At 40.0% G+C, this 24,438-nt stretch overlaps 1 protein-coding gene across 10 annotated transcripts in view; it reads left to right on the top strand.

Annotated features, from left to right (window-relative positions):
- FOXP1 (forkhead box P1) overlaps positions 1–24,438 on the top strand; it is a 695,473-nt gene that overhangs the window by 354,127 nt on the left and 316,908 nt on the right. For 8 of the 10 annotated variants that reach the window (XM_049642699.1, XM_049642700.1, XM_049642708.1 and 5 more), the window contains one exon: positions 9,623–9,683. The exons of 1 other annotated variant lie outside the window; for it this stretch is intronic. The gene's annotated coding sequence lies outside the window, so the exon portion shown is untranslated. Of the gene's footprint in view, positions 1–3,256; positions 3,628–9,622; positions 9,684–24,438 lie in introns of those variants that run through there. One more of the 10 variants, XM_049642703.1, reaches the window with a different exon arrangement.

The raw sequence follows: 24,438 nt of genomic DNA, 5'->3' as shown, positions 1-24,438 counted from the left end.
AAGCAGTTGCAGAATTTTGCCCTTGGCGGTATTTTCTTCATGCTTGTATGTTCTGCTCTGAATTTACTTTCTTGTCAGAGTACTTTGAAGAAAAGCCTTGCTCTAAAAAAAAAAAAAGAAAAGGAAAAAAAAGTGTTTTTTTTTTATTTACGTTATAAACTTGTGAAGTCAACAGTGTATTTATAAACACATTTTTTTAAAAATGTTAAGTACGTTAGTAAATAGTGGGAGGAGCTGCTTTTCTTCTTGCTTATTAGCACACTGATTTCAGCCACATTATGTCAATTCAGAGAAAGATTTTTGCAAAATTATAAATGTAGAGTTGACGACAGAGGGATGGATGGAGGGAGAGAGGCAGAATAGATAGGTTGTTTTTCCAGTAGTAATGAGGCTCATTTGATTAGAAATTTTAACTTTTTCTATTACTTACAGCCACTTCTCAGGTTGTGGTTTACCTATTGTGTTTTATCAGCAAGCCTGAGTTGGTGGGATTTAAGTTAAGTGAGAACGCTTGGGGATAGGTTGGTGGCTTTCTTTCCTTTAGCCTGGGTGTTTGGCTGGCTTTCCTTACAACTGTGGATCACCCCACCATTGAAATTTATATTTATTTCCTACTGAAAGCAAATTATGTTTTGCCATCACCAGTGGCAAGGGATAGTTAAGATGTCCTAACTGCGTATAAGAGATGATATTTTATCACTGAATGCTTTTAATAAGGAATTGCTTTGTAGCTTTTTTTTTCCCCCCGTTGTGATAGAATGGTTCAGAATAATTTAATGTCCTTTCCACAATCCCAGTGTATCTCGTTTTTCTTTGCTCAAATGAGAGAAGAGCACACGCTCAGGATCCTTGGGCACCGGTTTATTCTCTGTCGTGCACAGATTTCCAGCCTGAGTTGGAACCTGCCGTCCCTGATGAGAAGACAGGAAACTTACAGTCCTCACCTTATTGAAATCTCTGCCTCTTTAAGTCACAAGTCTGAGGCGACTCCTTCCAATAATGAAGCCATTGTGCGCATCCTATCTGATCCGTTCTTGAAATGTTTTAGTAAGTCTATCTTACAACATTATAAGAAGATAATCAGCAGCCTTAGAAGGTCCCCATCTGGACTGTAGAGTTCTTTTACTGAAAGATGTTTTGCCTTTTTGAGATAGCTCTCGCGTTTCATCATCTGTTCCGCTGAGATGAAGTGCATATGAAAAGTCAGTGACTCTGAATCCATCTGTTGTTATTATTTTCCACTGATAATTGGCTTGAACAATGAAATGTCTGTGTCTGCAGCCTTTGAAACTGTACACCCTGTTTATTTTCTGGAGGCCTCCCTGCGACTCCCCCGCCCCCATTTTTTCTTCCTTCATTCTCGCTCAAGCTTACAGCCAGTGGCGCTCGTGTGAGGATGACATCTTTGACTCTGTGCATCAGTATGTGTCACTCAGCATCTAAAGCTTGCATACGGATTTTTGTCACAATCCCTGTGTCTGAGCCGTTGGCTCCAGTATCCAGCACTCATGCATGGATCCCTTACCTGGACTGTCTGCTTTATTTCACTGTTCTCATTAAAATATTAATTTCGGGTGCGGTATCTAATACCTATGGAATTAGATACTACCTATAATTGTATAATATATTCAGTTGCATCCAGGTTTGCACGATACAGAGCATTAATATTGGATTCCACTAACAGCACTTCCATTAGCTTGCTCAACCAGTATGAGATATAGATGAGCTGGGAAGCATAACTACCCGCCAGAACTGCCAAAACAGTCATTAGAAGCTCCATTGGGATGGACAAAGGCTTTTTCACAGTGATATACTGATTAAATTTTGTTCTATGGTTTATTTGCATCAAGGTTAGATGACTATCGTCTGGGGAAGTGGGTTATCTAACACCTTATTTGGAAGGTCATTTCGAGACAAAATAGTGAATAGAATAGGCGTCTTTAGTTTCTTTGGGAACCCTTCTTAGGAACCTGTGTTTTATTCTTTGGTGGTGGAGGGGGGTTGGGAATCTTTAAAACATTTTTTTTCTCTTTTCTCCAAGTTATGCCATAATGTATGTTTGAGATGGGTTTCTCTGCCTGTTTGTAATTTTTCCCCCAACTTTTCAGTAGTATTCATTTGCTTTTGCAGTAGAATGATGCAGTCAGAAAGCAGTGTCGTGTTAATAAAACAGAACCTGGTTTCGAAATAGAAAGCTGCCTTATTTCCCTTGGCTAGCGTAATTGCTGTACGTTCTCTGAGGCTGTGAAGGATGTGTGACCTACCCTTTCTGGTCCAAGTAGTAATGTAATGCACATCCTATAGCATTGCTGGATTTGCCCCCAACTTGACTATGTGGCGTTAGAAGGAAGTAGGTGAACGTAATCTTATTTATGTTTCAATCGAAGTCATTTAATGCTACAAAAGTTAGCAAAAAATAATTAAGTTAATAAGGCCAACATGTGGCTGGAACATATGAGAGAGGTTAGAGGGGAGTGAGCTGAGTCCCTAGGCGGAGGAAAGAGGAAAGGCCCTTGTGAAGTCCCAATGCCTGCGTGTTTTTCCTTTGGCTTCAATTCCTCGGTTCTCAGGACAAATTATGTTGAGGTATGGCATATTTTCTGCCGAAATGGAGAAAATTGTTGACTGTAATTATGTTATTTAATTGAAATTATAAGTGGTTGAGGCCACTCAGTTAAAAGCATCCGTGCTAATATATGGATAATGTTTTTAAATGAGTGGTCATGGATTGATGACATTTGAAAGGCAGGCATTTGGGGTGTGATTTTGGAAGACACAAATTATGTTCCTTAAATCATTAGTGAACTAACGAGTGTAAAGTGGCATAGTTTTTGTTTATCTGCTCACATTAAATATGTGCCCCTATTATCTGTGTAACTGTGTATATTCATGTACATACACATGTAGGTGTGTGTAATTTATATATGTAAAATTTTATGCATATGTAAAAGAGACCTTTCATAAGCATCAGTTCATAGTGCAAAAAAACACACACAAAGAGATCCAGAATATATCAGGTATATGTCTGACCTTATATTGTGACTGAGAAATGTGATTGTTGATCACTTCCATGGAATGTTAGAAATTTAAATAGAAGCTATAGTAAAACTCCAGTGATGTGTCTTATCCCAACTTCTTTTTGAAGTAGCTGGAGATAAAACAATAGCACTATATTTTCTACCCCCTTACTCCCCCCCCCCCAACTCCAGGAGTGAGTTCTTAATTACTAATGAATGCAATTCATTTTAATTGTTATTATAGCAACATAACATTTAAGTATCTCCTGTTCAGTCCTTGTGCCCTGGAACAGGCGGTGTCTCCTGTCAGAGAGAGGACAGGTAGAAGGCACAGCAGGCGTCTGATTGAGCCAGTTATTCATTTGCTGAGTGTTTGTGTTTATGCAAAGGGGCCTCTTCCTGCATATTTAATCTAGAGTAAGGCAGTGGCTTTTGTTGTGTTGAGCCCACATACCTTCAGTCCTTCCTCACACTGCCGCCAGCTTGGGATCCCTGAGAGCCCGCAGGCTTCCAAGCGCCTGTAGTTTCTCCCTTACAAACTCTCAACTTTCTTCCGTTGTGTGAAAATTGCCTCTCCGGCCCCAAAGCTTTCCTTCCTCAGCATGAACGGGTAAGTGTGTGCGAAAGCCAAGGCTGATACTTTGTTTCATTTTACAAATGTTGAGAGGCTACTTTCCTGCTCTTCTGGGCGCCTCCTGCCAGCGACCTGGGTCCTGGTTCCTGGGCCGTTGTCAGTTGCTGGCTGCATTGATATAGACAAGTGCAGGTGCCTCTTAGGAACCGTGGCTGGATTTTGGACTGGCCGAGAGAGCCTCTTTGGAACCGGGGCGGGGGGAGGGGGGGAAGGGGGGGGGGGGAGAGAAAGAGAGAGAGAGGAACAGCTTTATTATTCTTTGTCCTAACAAATCCTGTTTTGTAACTGTCCTGGAGATAATGCTGCCATTGTTTGCTAAAAGCCTTCAAACAGTGTGGAAGACCGAACTGTAAGAAAGCAGTGAAACTCTGCTGCTGTATTGTCTATACCCGGGCCAGGGTCCTCCCCGAAGCTCTGTGCCGGAATAGGAAGGGTTTTCTTCAGTGGAAATCGAATCGTCTCTTCATTGATATTAATAGCACACTAGAGAGGTTGGCCATGATGCTCAGAGAGGCGGTCGGGAGGGAAGGAAATCTGATCTTGCTGGGGGTGTGTGTGTGGGGGGGATGACAGCCTCTTGGCCCCACCGTAGAGGAGACATCCATCCAGGCTCAGCCTGCATAATGGCATCCTGGCTTAACTATTTGCTCTAGGAATTTTAATCTTGAGCTGTTTGTTTTACTATCTGGGGTCTTGCTATTTTTTGTTCCTGTGCTGTCTTTAGAAAGCACCATATTCAGGGTCTAATCCAATCTTTTAAAAAAGTGGATTAAAAAATAAAAGACTCAGAGAAATTGATGTACTGTGCACTTAGATCATTCTGGGCTATGATGGTAGGACTCTGCTTTCTTTTAGAGTGTTATAATTTCAAAAATGACTTGCCACAACTAAGAAGGATGCACCATCCAAGGAAGAGATGTCCTATGTAAAGATATTTCAGGGACCAGGAATTGTGTCCAGGGTCTAAAAGGAGTTTTCATTACCAGTTAACTGTTGCCTCTGCTTGAGTAACTCTTTTCAACAGAAGAGTGTGCTGTTCTCCCGCAGGTTGGAAACTGTGAGAATTTAAATAAAATTTCATCAACCTTATTAAAATATGTAGGGAGTTGGGTCTTCTTGGGTACAAATCAGTCTAGAGACTTCGAAGCATTTATTAACAGTGAGGCTGCTGAAGGTTTTTAATAATAAAATTACAAATACCCTATCTAATTGTAAGTATATGACTTTTATACTCGGTTTTTAAGGGGAAAAATACTTTTTTTTTATGAGGAAAAGTAACTCCGTGAGAGCACCTTCTGTGATTAGTGCTATTGTATTCTTAAATTTTGATTGATAGAGATAATAGTTTTCACTTAAAAATACAGACAGGTACTTTAACTTTCCATGACAATAGCTATTTGCATTTCTTTTATCTTTTTGTTTAACATTTGTGGGGGTTGGGATGGATTTGATTATTAACTCTTATTGCACACTAAAGGTAAATCTAAAACAAAGGCTTTGTTAGAGCTTCAAAGAGAAAACAGCAAATATTGTTTTTAGGTTTCAACATTTAAAGGCTGTTAAAGGATACCTATAAAATATTTTCACATGACCACGGCCAGGGTTTTACTTTTCTGTAAGGTAAGAGAGAGTAGTTTCTCCCAGTGAGATGGACCCATGTGGAGCTGTCGCTGGGCTGACTGCCAGCCTCCACTAATCTCGCCGGTTCGCCTTGGCTGGGGTTGCCTATATCCTGTGGCTTAACCTTCGAGTTGTTTTAGGTTTTTCTTACTAGAATGGACCCCAAAGTTAGGTTCCATGATCTGGCGAGAGTCACAGAGGGTAAGGAGAAAGGAAACAAAGTGTTCCGTGCAGCCATAGGAGGGGACGTTGGGGCATGGTGGTTGATTTCTTTGGTAGACCCAAGTACAAGAAATGTAGCACTTGAAACCCAGCAGGCCTGGGTGGTGTCCTAGAGGCCCGCACTGTACAGCTCTAACTTTTTCTTTCTTTCCTTTTCAGTTTCCTTCTTTTGTTTCTCTTTCCCCCACCTCTTTGGCACTCCTGACGTCTCTCCCTTTTTCTTCTTTTTCTTATTTCTTTTTTTCTCTTCCTTCCCTGCCCTCTTTGCTTTTTTTTTTTTTTTTTTTTTTTTTTTCCCCCTGTAAGCCTGACTCAATATTGAAGTTATTAGAGCAGGGTGCCGGGTGAGGGGCGGGGGGATCTTTGTGGTTGATTTCGGAGTGGATTTTCTTGTCTCGAGTGCAGAAAATGAAGTGACCCTTGTACTATCATTTTTCAGCTCGGCAAATTTGTGTTGATATGCTCCTGTTTTTCTAAGAAATGTTTGAAAAGACATTAAAATCCATGTGTTAGGAGTCACTGGTTCGAGACAGCAGTCTCTGGGAAATTGGCCCGTATAGACCTTCTGTTTTCTTTGATGGAAGTCTGTGTCCTTTGATTGGAGTATTTGGGGTGTTGGAAGTTTGAACCGTGTTCCTGGACTTTAAGAGAAAGCATTCTCTAGCCAGAGACAGATTACTGGACTTTAAGGAAAGCATCTGCTACCTTCATTGTGGGCCAAGAGCTGGCCGTGACATCCTCACATCCCCGATGACACTGATGGACAGTGGATTTAAGGCATCATTTGGGGGACTGAAGGTTAAGGTGAAAAACGTTGGTCATCCTTCTTGGTCCCTTTGTATAATTGTATAAAATGAAACACAATACAGAAGTCCTGATGCAAATTATTCCCTTTAGCTGCCATGAAAGAACGTGGGGAAATACTCATAGTGGGAAAAGTAGAGAATATATTGTTCATTTTCAGTCTTGTGAAACGAAGTCAAACCTCCATGTTTACCTGCAATTGGTTCCAACTGGGCCATGCCAGTTGGCATTATGTATTATTTATTACATGGATTAAATTAGGGGCCAAAGACACCCAAACAAAGTATGACATTGAAGCATTGTGGTAACCTAAGAGGTCTACAGAATAAAATTCTTAAGGAGTGGGGGGATGGGGGTTGGGAAGGTGGAGGAAGAGGAGAGTACCTTAAGTTTTCTAACGAATGGGTTGCTGCTGAAGATTGGTGTCTTACCCACGGTCTTTATGGTCAGCACATTGATTCAGATAAACAACACCCTTGTGAACAGCAGTGAGGAGGCCACACCAGGATCACTTGTAGTTGTTCACAGGATCTTAACTGTACAGAGAATGACATAAAGGAAAATAAGTCATTTCTATTTACCGCATTCCTGGCTCACTTTTAAAACCTAAAACCAATAGGAAACTTCAGAAAGAGAGGAAAAAGAAAATGCAATTCAGATGGTAATGGCGTTTTAAAAGAAGCGAAGTGGGCTGGAGGGGAATATTTTTCTTTTATCTTAAAAAAAAAACCAGCTTTACATAATTTTAGTTTTGATGCTTGTGCTGTGAGTAAGCATTCAGGTAAACAGTTGATATATTTGATAAATAAAAGTGATTGTTTAACAAAGAAAAAAAGAAAATAGTTCTGGAAGTGGAAGTTTTACACTTTGGAAGAAAAATGAACTGCAGACTGTTGTCCTAGTTGTTGATTTCTGATCCTTCTAGGCTCGTAGTGATGCAGACTCAGGCCCCAGTACTAATCCCTAATTTTCTTGTCTGTTATATTGACACATTTCATTTAATTTAGCATGATGGCAAACAGCTGTTGAACTATTCATCTGTTCTCTGCAATGCTAGAAAAGTACCTTTCCGATTACTTGGCTAATGTATCCTAAAAACTAAAATCAACAGAAATAAATAAATGAGTGGTCAAATGTGGATATGCATTAAAATTTATGGAACCCCAGAATGGAGGAAACCATGATTTGTATCCCACTGCCAATTTTTTTTGCATGAGTAAAAATTAAAAGTAGCCAATTCTGTATTGCTTTAGTAATTGTAAGTTGGAGGGTCACTTGTATAATTTTGTTTCCCTAGGGGAAAATTACACTTGTAAAATCTATAACGGTAAATCAGCTTATAATTTTGCTCTGTGTTCACTGACACACGGTACTGTGTAGACAGGTGCGTGGAGAAATAGCCCATTTCTTACCTGAAATCCTCCTACAGGTTTGAATACAGGGTTCAAGATAACTTTATTCAAAGTAGGCATTTTTGCAGTGTGTTTTTTTTTTCTTAAATTAAATTTTAATAAGGTCCAGTTGTTTGCCGGGCCTATATGATAGCAATCTCATCTGCATTGCAAAGCCTAATACTGTATAGATCTGACTGCCAAACATGCAAAAATAGATGCAACTCAATAGATTAACATGAAAATTAGTTTAGAGAGCACGCCTTGGAGAACATCTCAAGGAAAAAGGAGGGAGAAGGGCTGTTCTTGCCTTGAATTGAGTAGAACCTGCCAGTTCGCTTACTTTCCATTTAAGATTGCCTGAGTGATGAGATGGAAATTTCTGGGGTGTAAGATTGCTGCTGTTTCTTGTATTTAATGTGCTCTTTTCGCTTGGGAGGCCGGGGGCTGCTTTGCCAGCCTCCCCATTACCTTGAGGACCCCAACATCATTGCTCCCTGTTTTCTCACCACCAGATGCCTCGTGACAATTCTCACCAGTGGAGAAACCAATCCTGGAGTCACACATCAGCAGTGTGTCTCAAAATTTTCATTTTCAATTTGAATTGTTTTGTGTAAAAACAAAAAGGTTTGGGGCAGGTTGCAAAATAGTAATTTTAAGTCCCAGGGCTAGGGTTTTCCCCCACCCAAATGGTGAACATTTATGGTGAAAACCTCCAATTTCCTCTTACAGTAAACATGAAAATTATGATTTCACTCAGAGCCTGCATTTTTTTCCAATCTTTATGGCAAGAATCTGCATACACTTGCTTGTGGAAATGTCATAAATTGGCCTCCGATCAATTCCTCAAAGATAGTACTCACCAAAGTGCCACTGTCATATTTTAGCCCTTGTGAAAGAAGATTTAACTCTTCTCAATAATGTTTGCCTTTCCACATTCAGGGCTGACAGCAGAGGGATAAGCAGGGATATATTCTGTATAAAATTAAAACCACTTCATTACATATTGTTCTGAAGAGTGAGCAAAAGGATATTAACATTTTAGGCAAATGGTGATCTGGTCTTAGCATCTTAAAAAAAAAAAATTACATGAGCATTTGGTCAGCTGATGGGGAATGAATCCTGTACCCTGTCGGTAACTTGATCTAAATTAATAAACAAATGTTTTTCTTTTCACTTGTGCCATATGTTGATCCCAGTTACATGGGCAGAAAGAGGCAGCTTGTAATGTTTCTTAAAGGATTACACACTGTTTTGCATAAGAGAGTATATGCAGATGCAGGATAAAACATGTTCCAGGCTTTCTTTGTGTTTTAGGGAGCTTGATTTCAATTGTTTATTTCATCTGACACAAACCATTTTTATTTAACTTGGTAGATCTGGTAGATATAGGCTAAGTGGAAAACACTGTGTGAACAGCTTTCGCCAACCGATTAACCACCCCCCCCCCAAACTTGCAGATCCTGGTTCATTTTGAAAGGTCCAGGTTGGCATAAAGGCATCTTGTCTCTCAGAACTCATTCTCTTCCTAAGGGGGAAAAAACCCCACAAGCCTGTGCTTTAATGAAATCAGAGATGTCGTGGATGCTAACCAAACAGACACGTTCAAGGAGCAGTCTGGTTTCCAAAAACAAAAGCCTATGAGTCACATATTATTGCACAAGAAAATAAATTGATGGAGGACAAGATGAGAAAAAGTTCATATGCAAAATTCGCAATGTTTCACCTTGACTTTTTCCACCCACGTTATTTTTGTTGTCTTGAGGAGCTCACCGGCCTGTGCACCGGATCAGTGGTCTTGGGACTTGTTTTGATTAACTCTGAAAGTCACTTGCCATGAAATGTGCCGGAGTTCTTTTGCATCTGTCCCTGGCAAATAGGTGGTTGCTCCTTTCTCTTGACATTCAGGTTTTGATGTTCTCTTTTGTTTTCAGGGTAAGAAGTGACCTTTTGAGGTGACTATACCTGAAGATTGCTTTCCGGAAGCCAAAAAAGGTAAACGCGATGTGATTCGTGGAATTCTATCTAGGGCTGTGTTTACCACCTCTAGGTATATCTTAACTCACTTCTTTCCCAATCTACGTAGTTACCAAATGTCTGTGAATTTATTTATGTAAGTATTATGTTATAGCATCATTTGGGAGATGTTTACAGAAAAGATTGCCCTGAAGAAATGGTCCACAGAGTGACATTTTTCTCCCAAATATGATCAAACTGCCCCTTTGTTGAAGCTGATTTTGTTGTTGTTGTTGTTGTTGTTGTTGTTGTTGTTGTTGTTGACTTGGTGAACCCAAACTTTGACAGGAATATTCACATCACAAAAGCAGTGATTCATAAAAATTCGCTTGCTCCAAACGAGAGTAGCCCATGTCCGTGTTCTGTGCTGAAGTGGTGTCATCCGATTGATGTTCATCTGGCGGCTTTATAATCACCTTCTTTCAGAAATTAATAGTCATAGCACCATAGCAACACGGCACATTGATAGAACTGCAGAGCGGCGTGGGCCACATCCCTGTGATGTCAGTACTAGGCTGCCTTGTTCTCTTGACCTTGCTTGAAAATCAAATGAGTATTTGATTTTAAAATTAGAAGTTTTCAGAGCGACTAATGTAGCTTGATGAATTAAAGCTAAATTTAATTTTCTCAAACTCACTTTTGGGAGGGGGAACAAAAAAGCACTCTGTTCAAAATGGTTCTGGATGCTACATTATTTTCTCGATTCCCAAAGTCTCTCTCTGGTGCTCATCTCACACAAGTTAATCTTGCAGGCCGTTTTAATGGTTGATATTTCTCTTGTAGAATCTTCATTTTATTTTTGAATTTTGGCCAATGATAGCTCCATTCGATTTAGTAGATTTGTGTCTGTTTTAAAACAGGTTACTTGAGGGCCTGGTTGCACAAAGCCTTCACTCAGATATTACTAAATTAAGTTTATGAATTTGTAAGACACAGACTTCTTATTCTTCAGTTGAACCTGTTTTGGGTTTTTTTTTTCTTCTTTTTGAATCTTTACAATGTGAAGATTCTTAGATTACTTTTGTGTTTCATCTTACTGAGCATTTTGAGGTTCTAGAACGTATTTTACAGGTATGGATTTATTTTTCTAGTTGCGTTCTTCTGGCACACTTGATCTGAGGTCAGAAATCCAACTTGCCCCATTTCACCATCTTTGTTGTCTAAATTAAATCTTTGTGAGAAGCCTCAGATTGTCCTTTGCAGAGGACAGCTCCTTTTATATGCTCCGGTGTGGAAAGGGTTGATCCCAAGCAGTTTTGGGGCTCATCAAGTCAGGGCGGGACTTTTGACAAAGCTCTTCCCCTTGCTGACGCTCAGTGGTCCAATATTAAACATGAAGGCTTTGTTAATTTCAGGGATCTGCAAACTTTTCCTGTCAAGGGCCATACGCATTATTTTCTGTTGGCGGGCCATTCCTTCCTTGCCACGAATTATTTTCTGTTCCTGGGCCATTTCTTCTCTGCCACAGCTGCTCAGCTAGGCAGCAAGTTTGTCTCCCGGTGTCTCTGAGCCCTGCAGAATCTCAGTCCAAGATGTTCCTCATGCAGAGCTGTGCCAGGTGTTTTAACTCATCTCGTGCCTTTAGCAAAGATTTCTGGCAAAGCTAAAAACTGATTAAACAAAGCTGAATATATGGTCGAAGAGATGAAATATTCACCTTGAGAATTGCGTTACCCCACAGCCTCAAATACGGGCATCCTAAGTGGGTTTTCATTGTTTTCTCTGGAGTCACATGTAAGCATGAATTATTTTCCCTGTGACTTGATGTCTTTATGATGGCCTATGCTAACACCCATGACTTGAAAATGTGCACGTTTGAATTTGTGCATTGCGATTTGTTTCCAATTCTGTGATACTGTTCAAAGTTTAAAATAGCGTGAGTCAGGGGCAAGTTTGGGGAGAAAAAAAAGTTTCTAGGAATTTTTCATTAGTGTTGACTATGGGAGGTAGTCCATGGGGACAAAAAAATTGTTTCTGTATAATATCAAGGACATGTGATATACTGCAAATAAGGAATGCATTGTCAAATGTCAGGAGCAGTGAAAAATTTTGTCCTTCTGATGGCTCTTGTCATGACACAGTGGAAGCAGATTAACAAATTCATAAAACTTTTAAACTTGACTGCTAGGAAGCTCAGAGTAAGAGTTTTTGCTCAATGTCTCTAGTTTTTTTTTTCACATTCCACATTTTTCTTATTGATATCTTTTTATATAAACTTCGTATCTCCTACCCCTAGTTAACATTGTGTTATTTAATTTGTTTTTCTTTTATAATATCAATTCTTTTATTTGACCCTCATTTCAAATTTTATTTTCCTTTAGACATCAGTTAAGGTGCATAGACCTAAATAATAAATCACCTGTATTTTTTACCTTTTAACAAGCTCAAAGATCCTTAAAAAATGAATCCTTATATATTTTGATCTCTTATATATAAAGAAAAAAAAGTTTGTTAAACTGTAAAATCTAAAAAAGATCTGTAAAATGGTTGGAATGGCTAGTGTTTCTCCCCAGGGAATAAATCTTAAACAGAGAAGATCACGCTATCCAGTGATGATCGAGAAACCAGCACCATCTCCAAATCATCAAGAAGAGGTAGATTCAGATGCCAGGAGCTTCTCAGTAAATGCCATGCCCGCATTTGAAATCTGGGAATCATTAACAGTCAGCATAGATGCAAATAAATATGTCTACATTGGCACTATGGGAAAAACTAGTTATGTGCATAAAAGTGGCCAGGCATATTCAGAAAAACAGATGAAGCCATTTTTCAAATTTAGATTCAAAGGTCTGACGAGTCATAAGTAACAGTTATCTTACTTGCTAGCGATGTGAGTTTTCTTCCAAGTGGATCTGAGCACTTTACGAAATGGGTTTGGTTGCCAGCATTCTTGAAAGGTGGGTGGCAATCATTATAATCCCCACTTTACAAACTGGGAAGGTGGTTCCATAGATGATTAGTAAGTTACCCACGGTCATGTAGATTTTCAAGACTGGAGGGGCGCCTGGGTGGCTCCGTCCTTGGAGAGTCCGACTTTGGCTCAGGTCATGGGTTCGCAGTCCGTGAGTTCAAGCCCTACGTCGGGCTCTGCACTGACATCTCAGAGTCTGGAGCCTGCTTCTGATTCTGTGTCTCCCTCTCTCTTGGTCCCGCCCCTGTTCGTGCTCTGTCTCTCTATCAAAAATAAATAAACATTAAAAAAAATTTTTTTTTAAAAGAATGTCAAGATTGGACCTAAAGAGGCATCTTGCTCAGGTCACAATTCTATTGATGTCATTTTATCATGGCGGCCTTAGTTTGGTGACTTAATAAAGGTTTATATGTCATTTTCTCTCTGCTGTCCCCCAATGTTGGCATTTTACCTACATGCATTTTTGCTTAAAATTCAAATCCAGTTTGTAAAATTCATCTCTTGTAGCAGTTCTGAGTGGCATTAGGAGTGGATGATAATCATCAAGACCATAAAGATTACAATTAACTGGTTATTTTTAAGGATTTTAGACATCTTCAAGCTTCACATTTATGTATTGGTTACCTTTTTTTAAATTTCTTTTTTTTTAAGTTTATTTATTTTGAGAGAGAGAGAGTGGAGAAGGGGCAGAGAGAGAGGGAGAGAGAGAATCCCAAACAGGCTCTTTGCTGTCAGTGCAGAGCCTGACGTGGGACTCATTCACATCAGATCATGACCTGAGCCAAGTCAAGAGCTGGGTGTTTCACTGACTGAGCCACACAGGTACCCCTTTAATTTCTTTTTTACAGCCAACTTATTTGTCAAAAAGAAACCCTCTAAAAGCTAGTATAATCATTTCTACCCCCAGTTTGAGCTCTTTTTTGTTGGCTCAGGGAGTATAAAGCATCCTTATAGACATTGTGTCTTGCATATTGTAAATTATATCTTGTTTGCAAATAAAAGTAAAAATGACTATTCAGCTACTTAAAATATATCCATTAGGTCTTTTGAAAGTGTGTATTTATTTGATGTAAATATTTAGTGGAAGTAAATTCAAAGTTAAATCACTTTCAAAAAGACCACCTGATAGAATTCAGCATTTGAATTATGTGATTATTAATTCATCAACTTGTTAATGAAGACATAACAACTTGATGTGTCTTCATTGAGCCACCAGATGACCACGCTAGCTGAATCACTAGTTTATTCTGTTCAGTTAAACATTGAAGTCCTTCCCGCTCCCCCCTTCTCTTCACATATCCATGCTTGCGTTGTGACAGGGTAAAGACTAGCCTGGTACAACATGGAGACCCCAACATACAGTGGCTTAAATAAAATAGAGGTTTACTTTTTTCTCATGTAAGACTCTGGCCAGTCTAGCTTGACTGACAGGTTCTTTCTTTTGCTCTCCTACCTTGGGATTTTGTTATTATTCACATGGGTAAAGCATAGTGGAGAAGTCCAAGGCAAGCTATCGTCTCTGATGCAAATGAGTTAAAAATTGCACACATCACATCTATTGACCCTTAATTGGTAAGATTATGGTTACATGGTCATAAGAAGCTCCATTGGCTGCTGGGAAGTATTTATACCAAGGTGTCCAGAGCATGAGAGAATTGGAGAATAGATTTAAGGGGATATTTCGAACACAACAACTTGATCGATTGAATTGGCCCGGTACAATGATTTCTTTCTTTCTTCCATTCATTCATTCATTCATACAAAAGTACATACTGCATACACGCATAAATTCCTACTGTAGATATTTACTGATGATTATGATGATGGTAGATATTTACTGATGATTGCTAAGATCATAGCAGTACATAAAAAGGACATGGTCTTATGGGTGCCAGGTGACTTGGTTAAACGTTTGGCTCTTGATTTCGGCTCAGGTCGTGATCTCACGGTTTGTGGGATCAAGCTCCACATGGGGCTCCGTGCTGACAGCATGGAGCCTACTTGAGATTCTCTCTGTCCCCTCTCTCTGCCCCTCCCCTGCTTGCACTCTCTCTCTCTCTTCCTCTCAAAATAAATAAATAAACATAAAAAAAACAGACATAGTCTCTGTTGTCATTGTTTATATTATAGAGGGGAAGACAGTTATTATGAACGATGGTGATGAGCAGTGTTAGGAAGGGCAAATATTGGTTGCTGTGAGAAAGCAGTCTCTAAAGTGGGAGACCAAGGTATCAGGGATTTACGTATTTTAGCCTTATATGGAAGCTTTGTTAGGTTAACTTGGTTTTCTTGTATCTGTCACGCCAATGTTGTTATGAACGTTATCAGGCATGTTAATTTTGTTAATAGCTTTATTGAATTATAATTCATATGCAATACACTTGTCCCATTTAAAGAACACCATTCATTGGTTTTTAGTTGATTCCCAGGGTTTGCAACCATCGTCACAATCTAGTTTCAGAATAGTTTCAGCACCCCAGAAAGGGACCCTGTAACATTAGCAGTTACTCCCCGCAGCTCAGCACCTGACAACGAATCTACTTTCTGTCTGTATAGGGTGACCTATTTGGGACATTTCCCATAAATGGAATCATACAATATGTGGCCTTTTGGGAGTGACTTTGTTCCCTTAGCATAGTGTTTTCAAAGTTCAACCCAAGCATTTAAATTTGTAACTCTCTTAACAACCTTAGAGTTGTTTGAGGTCTGACTCTTAAACCCAACAAAATGATGACCTGAAATACTCTCGCAGGGGATGGAATTGGGGGGAAAACTACTGTTCTCATGTTGTTTATATTTTCATAGAACTGACTTGGCCTCCCAACAGTTAAACTTCAAAATTTAAATGTTTGCATTTTAAGTTAGCTGTTTTTAAACATTGTTAACCATAATGCTAAACTAAGTTACTCTGTAAACAAGAGCTGTTTCTCTTGAATGTTAGATTCAAAGAAAAAATTTTCTTAAATATTGATTTCCAGAGAAATATGCTCAATAGAGTTCGTTTTCAAGCGGGAGTCACTTGTTGAAATGTCCATCAAGGCGTATTTAGTAGTAAAGACAGTCTTTGCAGCATTTATCACCTAGCCATATTTTTGCACTGTGAACAATCAAAAATACAAAACCAACTACCAAATGGTCTTATTCATCTTTTTAAAATGATGTTTTTGTTCTTCCATCTGCCAAGGGCACCAATATCGCAGCTGCTCACCTTGAGCATCTTAGTTTCTCAGTTTAGGTGACAACCTAACAGCTTAACAGAGATAGAGGGAATATTGCCTTTCTTTGGTAATTCAAAAGCCTCAGGAAGAAATTTGAAGCTTAACTGTACAAAAACTAAACCCTGTTTAAGGGAGCAGATCTGTGTTAACCTTGACTGTATTAGTACTACCCCCTCGTATGTAGTAATATCCAGAACCTTAAAGGGGCAAATGTTCTATTGATGGTAGAATCCTTAGTTTGAGTCGATTTTGCAAGTTGGAATTCTGTCCAGGGCTGAGTTCGGATTTGAAGTTTATGGTGTATTTTTAAAAGACTCCTCGGGAGTGGTAGTTCACAATTGAAAAATGAAGATCAGTTGTTTAACCTTGGACTTCTCTGTCCTCGATCTGAACCGTTGTATTTCCATAGCCTTTGCGTGGGGGGTGGGGAGGGGGGAAAATGGAAAACTTGAAATCTTTCTGTTCTTTTCAAACATACTCTTTGAGAAGTGTGAAAATCATGCAGATATCCCCTTGAATATTGTATATTAGCGTGTATGTACTATATAATTATAAGTCATTAGATATTTTGTTAATTAGCTGACAGTGCAGTGAGTTATTTAAAATTACCTTTTAAGAAAACAGTCTTGCGTCATTGGATGGACGGTGATGATTTCAGTCTGTGGATTGGCATGGTACTTCAATTCCTCACCCTATCCCTCCAGGCCTCTTTTTCTGGAAATCTTTTTCCCTTTCAGAGGGTCCTGAGCAGACCCTGGAGGTCAGAGAATGTGCCCTAAAATTCTTTCATTACAGATTACGTACTCTGAAGTTTATTTAGAGTAGTGATTGGTCGAGTGAGCATTGGGACCCATTTGTGGGTTAGGAAATCAGTTTAGTGGATTGTGCCCAAGAATTTTTAAAACCTGGAATAAGCATACAGTAGAGTAGAATAAAATAGAGTAAGCCTACACTGTCCAGTGTGGAAGCCACCAGCCACATGTTTGCAATACAATTAGCCCAAACTTCTATGGGCTGTAAATGTGAGTTCGACAAAGTACTTCAAAGACTTTGTAGGGAAAAAAATATTTGAACAATTACTCTTTTTTGATGACACATTGAAATGATCATATTTTGGTTATGTTAGGACAAATAATATAAATTATTCAACTTAATTTCATCTGTTTCAGTGTAGTCACAGATACATAAATGGCAGACATTATATTTCTAATGGTCAGCTTTGCTCAGGTGGATGGGGAATTATTAAATATAATACACGGGGATAGGTGCTGGGGAGAAAATAGAGGAGGATAAGGGAGATGGGCTTGCTAGAGCAAGGGGTTCCAGCTGTAAATAACCAGGGTGGGTCTCTGTGAAGCACAGGCATTTTGAGTGAAGATGTAGCTTGTTCTAAAGAGAGCAAGTTGGCCAGTGTGGCTGAAGTCAAGTCATGGGGGGGGGGGGGGGGAGGGGAGACAAGGTCACAAGGTCAAGTAGTAACAAGGTAGGGGGTGCCTGGCTGGCACAGTTGGAAGAGCAGGTGGCTCTTGATCTCAGGGTCCTGAGTTTGAGCCCCATGTTAGGTGTAGAGATCACTAAAAATAAGTAAATACATCCATATATACATACATACATACATACATACATACACAAACTTTGGAGGGTGGGGGGAGAAGAAGTAAAGGGCCAGGCTGAATAGGGCGTGAAGACTCATTGGACTCTTATACTTTTACTAAAATAGGGAACCATTGATGGGCTTTGAGGTGGGTTAAGATCTGACTCATGCTTTAAGTGGATCACTCTGGAAGCTGTTTTGAAAGTCGCCTGTGGGTGGAGTAGGCAAGATGATAGATGATAGGGAGGGGGACTTGTTAAGAGGCCATTGTAATCATCCCAGTGAGATAGGGTGATGGCCAGGGTGAGGACTGCACTAGAGGTGGTGAGAAGTACTTAAATTTGCTTTATTTGAAGGTAGAGCCAAAGGCTTTCCTAGTGGAATAGATGTGGAATTTGAACACGTTGCATCGAGGATGACTCGAAGATCTTTGTCCTGGACGATGGGGTAGTATCCTGTCATGGATTCCTTGTGGGTAGAACGGAAAGAGCAGAAGATTGAGGTTTGGGACCCAAGCAATTTCTGTAAGGAGGGGGCTGCCATGATCTGAAATAGGGAACCCTGTAGGGGAGCAGGTTTAGGGTATAAAGGAAAAGAAATATTTAATCTCCCTTGTTAAAGCTGGTAAGGTACGCTTTATTCAGGACCATCACACTAGGTATAGGGAACATTCCGGTGAGGTTTTATACGGGAGAGATTGGGCTCAACTCTAAATACAGCCCTGGCAAGTAGGAAGTTATAGCAGGGTGGGTGTCAGTGGATGGAAAACTTCCAAGAGTAAACATCATGGGTAAGCAGAGGGTCTAAGCTAAACAGATCTCACAGCCCAGGGGGATCAGACATTACCTGGGAGATGATGGAAGATGAGGAATCCAGTCATATGTCAGCGGTGATCAGATACTGAAGATGGTAGTAGAGGGGGTTGTGGTTCAATTCACTTAGCAGGGTTCTTGCTCAAACTGGATTTTATAGGAAGGTGCCCACATGGATTCAGGAGCCTGACGGAAGTTTGGTCAAGCCAAGAATCTTTGTCAAGGGTGGATGAGAGAAACCGGGAGCACATCTGTAGACGCGTGAGGTTTGAGCTGTTTGTTATTCACTCAGATTGAGATGTCAAGTGGGCATTTGTATATGTGGGTCTCGAAGTGTCCTAGCTGAGGCTATAAACTGAGGATTTGTAACATGTAAGTAATATGTAAAGGCATGAACCTGGGTGAGCTCACCAAGGGAACAGTGGTACAAATAAAGGAGAGTAGGGCTCCAAGATGAGGGTTCTGTCTCCAGCACCATTAGGAAGCTTGATGACAGGATACAAAGAAGGAAGAGTCAAAGCTGGCGGGAGATTTTGGGGATTTGGGTGAGCCAGGAGCCTATGGAGGACATTGTTTAAAGGAGGAGAGCATTGTCAGCTGCCTCAGAGGTTGCTGAGATGTAATAAGAGATGATGAGAAAGAACTGGCCATTGTGTTTGTCAACATGGAAGTCATCGATAACCTTAACCACAGTCAAAAATATTTTGAGTCTCATTCCCCTAACATATACCGGCTTCGTGTAACTACCAGTGTGCTTATGGTAGGCATTTTGAATGAAGTTTCCCTGAATAGTGCCTGTTCAGCACTCTTACTTGTTAAGGTCATCCGGCACCTCCACCCCTCGCCGCCCCACCCGGACAGGGGCCTAACTCCGTGATGTTCGAGTCACGGTACAGCCCTTGGAAAGTGATCAGAGCAAAATTCACTGCTACACCGAGGAATTTGTACATTTTGCCCCTTTCAATTTATTCTTTCCAATGGTCGAGATGATACTACGTTTAAAGAAAAGGCAGAGGGAAAGGGGGATGTATTAACCATCTAAAGGTACACTGCAGCTTGGTGTGGTTAACATGGTCTCTAGATTAGTAGAGTGCTAGTTTGTGCTTGAGCCACATGTCAGTCTGTGACCTTTACCTTATGGTAGTCTTTGAAGATACAGTCTTTGAAGGGGTCATCTGCCTTTCAACTTAACTAAGAGCATCAAAGATTCTGGCTTATTCAAAAAATCTGAAACACAGTTAACACTTTTGAAATTTCTAGGCTGGTCCCAAATCATCAAGCATCTAGAAAATTATAGGTAAAATAATTTTAAAAATATTCTTTGTCTGTCTTCAGGTACTAATAGTTGTGGGTGAGGTAAGAATGTTAGCTATTTGTGGAAGATAATAAATGTACTTTTTTTTTTCATTATAAGATGGCATTAAAAGAAATTAGAAAAGCATGAAAGTAGAGGAAAAAAATGTCAGAAGAACAGTTTTACTGGTGACCTCACCAAAAACAGTTCACCATTTTGTCAGTATCCTGCCAGTATTTTGTGTATGTAGATTGTTTATATGTGGTCATACTGCACGGACTATTCCTTTTCCTGTTTTTAACCCTACAATCTCCAAGTTTTTTTCAAGTTATTATATGTTATATCTAAGTACTATTTTTAGGATTCTTTGGTGACTTCTGTTTTTGGGTTGTCTATTCCTGCAATGGTGGGTCTTCCGATTTTTTCCAATTAGTCATGATGTCCAGGATGTCTATTTTGAGCATCTCAAGTTAGCTCAGTCTCTTGAATTAGTTTTATAAATGATGTTGAGATTTTAGATTATCATCCAGTTTCTCCCTCTACTTTTGAATAAATTAAAACTAATCTGAAGCACACATAATCACCCCTTGGGGTGGACTGTATGCATTTTCCACGATTAGAAAATCGTGGTACCATTTACATTAATTTTGATTTCACAATTTCTAGACTTTAAGCTGCTAGGCATCTTTTCTTCTGATCTGAATTGTTTCTTGGTATTTTCCCACTTTCCCAACTTGATTTTTAGCCTGTGAGCTGGGCACTTTGTGTTCTTTGAAGGGTCAGCTGTTCATCCTCTCTTTGTTTTATTATCCCAAACAATTGCTCCTTCTCTTTCCCCAGAGCAAGCCATTGACTTCTGTTTGCATTTGCGTCTCCAAAATTTGCTTTGGTTGGGTTTCCGTCCGCTTACCCAGAAAAATTGAAATGTACTTACCGCTTTTAGAGTATAACATTTAAGTTCTCTTCCCTTGTTCGCCGTACCTCAGCAGTATCGTCATTAATGGTTTAGGCAATAAACATTTGAGTTCTGGTGAGGTTCACTGTGTTTTTAAAATGGAGCTGCGTGCCCCTCTCCTTTGTGACCATGACCCCATCTAATTTTAAAATCCCCAAACAGCCATTCAGTGAAGTAGTCTTATAACTTCAGAGAGGGCCAAGGAATGTGGGACTTCTCTGGTCTCTTTCTTGTAATTTACTGAAGATGAAACCAACATCCAGGAAAGGAAAATGACATACCCCAGGCCACTGCATAATTGTAGCCCTCTGGGTTGGGAATCCCCGGCTCTTCTCCTACACCTTTTCCTTCCTTTTATGATATAATACCAAAAACAAGTGGAAATACTAAAATACGACTCTTAAAAAGTTGACTATTAAAAAAACAGACCTGACAAAAACAAACATGTATTGTTTATATATATATATACATGGCTCTTATCTTGGATTTCATTTACAGTGCTCACTCTGTTTTTTCCAGCAATGTTGAGGGAAATTACACCATTTACAAGCGTTTCACCGTATTATCTCTGAGAAACATCACCTGAACACATTCATCTCAAACCAACGAAAACAAAAATTACAATGTTCATCTCAGAAAATGCCCACTTTTCGCTCTCCTTCCCACCTCCATTTCCTCCTTCCCTTCTCTTCCAGCTTCTAGAATTCCCATTGCTTCTCCTTCTTCTTTCTCCTGCTCTTACCCACTCCTGTCTCTCCCTCTCTGTCTCCTGGCTTTGAAAGCTGATTGGCTTTTTCACCAAGGCCATTTGATGAAGATGTATATAAAAGTAGAATGTTCCTGCCAGTTGACTACTGTGCCTTTTAAAAATTGTTGAGTCTTGTGTGTATGAGAATTTCAGTGTCCACTGCCCTTATCTGACTGATTCATACAAAGGAACACCTTCCATGTGGCATTTGTTTTGCCAAGGGCTGAGGTACGGGGAAGGATAATTGTGTTTTCCTCATGTTTTTTGAGATATATATTGTCTCTTTGATTGAAGCTACTTACACTCCAAGATCTCATCCTCCCCCTAGTTATGGAATGGGGTTGACATCCTCTCTTTATTTCCGAATGTGGGATAAAAATACATGAAGACCAATATAGATTTGTCACTGGGAGCTTCACTAGCTAAGTTCTCATTATGTTATTAGCAATAGAAATAGAGTAGGAAATTCTTATGAACTTTATTTTCTTTTCTGATTACAAATGTAAAACCAACTCATTAGAGGGAATTTGCAATTACAGATATGTCGATCAAATATCAAAGTAAAAATAATCTAGAATCCTGACCCGGAGAATAACATAAATTTTCTGCCATTCTTTTTTCATTGAATATATACATATTTAATAAAATCGCCATCATACAGTATATGGAATTGTCTGTCTCTTTTTAAAATCTAATATTACATGGTGAGCGTTTTCCCATGTCATGAAGTATTGTTAAAGACATTTTAAATGATTGTAAGCTGTGTCATCCTTTTACGTGTAATAAAATTTAATTAACTTTTCTTCATTATTGGCTGTGGAGGTTGTTTCCAGTTTTTTTTGGTCATATATTGCAGTGGACATATCTGTGCATAAGCGTTTCTCAAGTTTTATTTCTTTAGATCTATTCTAGAGGTGGAAATCGCTAGAAAAGAATTTATGGAATTCTTACAGGTTGTCCATACATCTTGTCACATTATTTTTCAAAATACCCCAATTTACACTCCTGTTAACATTGATTGAGAGTGTTTATTTCACTATAACTTTGCCAACAATGAGTATCAACATTTTTTGTTATAACTTGACTCATAGGAGAAAAAAAAAGTGTATCTCAATTTTTTGTTCAATTCTTTGATTAGAAATGAAGTCCAGAAATTTTGTTTCTTTAGGCTTTTTGCATTTTTTTATTTTAAAATTTTTCCATGTTTACTTATTTATTTTGAGAGAGAGAGAGTGCACATGTGTGTGCACAAGCAGAGGAGGGGCAGAGTGAGGGAGAGCGAGAATCCCAAGCAGGGTCTATGCTGTCATCACAGAGTCTGATGTAGGGCTCGATCTCAGGAGTTGTGAGATGATGACCTGAACCAAAATCAAGAGTTGAATGCTCAACTGACTAAGCCACCCAGGCGCCCCTGTGTTTTTTCTAATTGTTCATAATTTTTGGAGCAGCCAGGGTTTGAGGGAGTGTGAATGAGGAAACCAGGATGCTGAGAGCACAGGGAAGGAATCCTGTCAAGAAGATGGTCCTTGATCAGTAGCCCTTATGGTAGGATTTCCAGAGGGAATTCACAGAGCACTATATTGCAGCTTTGCTCTAAGTGTTAAAATTTGGGGTGCCTGGGTGGCTCAGTTGGTTAAGTGTCCAACTTCATCTCAGGTCATGATCTCATGTTTCGTGAGTTCAAGCCCTGCATCGGGCTCTGTGCTGACAGCTCGGAGCCTGGAGACTGCTTCAGATTCTGTGACTCCCTCTCTCTATCCCTCCCCTGCTCACTTGCTCTCTCTCTCTCAAAAATAAACAAAACATTCAAAAAAAAAAAAATCTAAGTGTTAAAATTGGAAAAGGCCAGGCCACTGGCACTCAGACTTTGCTGAAGCCACATCGAGAGATCTGGGGCTCACAAGCTTTCCAAAAACTTGGATGCTTTCAATGTATTCCTTTATTCACCAAATAATTAGTGAATGCTTACTTTTGTCAAGCACTCTTCTAGGCACCAGGGATATACTGGTAAACAAAAAAGAAAGGCTCTTTACATGTGGTTAAGTTTCCCTTTTTGCTTGATGATGAGGACAGACAGATAGTTCTACATAAAGCACTTAGCCCGTTAAGAGTCATAGGTTGTTTCTCTTACCGCTAGTGCTGTTTCTCCCTTAGCAGCAGCGGCTCAAATAAAGAAACTGTGGCCAGTCAGGTCCCTTCTGGAGTGTCCCTGTCACACTTGGGGAAGGGATGCCGTTACGTGGCTGGTGCTCTCCGGCCCAAGAAGCTTCTCTCCATTTCTCTTTTAATCCCTTTATTAATTAACCCACTGAGCTAGTCTCCTCCAGCCCTGTGGTTCCAGCAGCCTGTAGAGAAGCACAGTGGTGTACAATTGAGCCGTAAGACCCTGGGGACAGAGCTGTGGACCTCACGGGAGCCCCTCCCATTGGCGTCTGGCCAGTAGGGGTATTGCCAAAGGCTGATAAGTGGGGGTGCTGCCAGGTGCACCCACCTCCTTGGGCATTGCTTCTGTTTAATCTGTAAGCTCAACCAGCTGATTCTCATCAACACCTGAAAGAGGGAATCAAAAAGGAAAATGTAGAAAAGGAGAGTGTGCTTCCTCTTGCTTTCTCAGTGCTCTCGGGGATTCCGAACTCAGCACTGAATGGGGGAAGACTGGCCCAATTCACACTCCTGTTAACACTGATTGAGAGTGTTTATTTCACTATAACTTTGCCAACAATGAGCATCAACATTTTTTGTTATAACGACTCATAGGAGAAAAAAAAAAGTGTATCTCAATTTTTTGTTCAATTCTTTGATTAGAAGTGAAGTCCAGAAATTTTGCTTCTTTAGGCTTTTTGCATTTTTTTATTTTAAAAATTTTCCATGTTTACTTATTTATTTTGAGAGAGAGAGAGAGAGAGAGAGCGCGCGCACATGTGTGTGCACAAGCAGAGGAGGGGCAGAGTTCAGGCTTTCCCACTCCTGGGAATCACTCAGCAAGTGCCCTCCTGTCTTTGTACTCGCCTGGTTCCTGTCACCGCTGTTTCAAAACACAACTGATTTGTAATTGAGATGAACATTCTCAGTGCTGGAGTGATGAAGGGGTAGCTTGGGGTTGGGGACCCGGTGCCCCACTCAGAGATGGGGATTGGTGGGGGGGCCTCGTCTGAGTTTGGATGTGACCGTTCTTGGCAGGTCCCGACGTGTCAGTCAGTTG

The sequence above is a fragment of the Panthera uncia genome, chromosome A2 (genome assembly GCF_023721935.1).
Source record: "Panthera uncia isolate 11264 chromosome A2, Puncia_PCG_1.0, whole genome shotgun sequence".
Lineage (NCBI taxonomy): Eukaryota > Metazoa > Chordata > Mammalia > Carnivora > Felidae > Panthera > Panthera uncia.
Note: the sequence above shows the minus strand (reverse complement) of the source record. Positions and strands in the feature narration are given on the sequence as shown.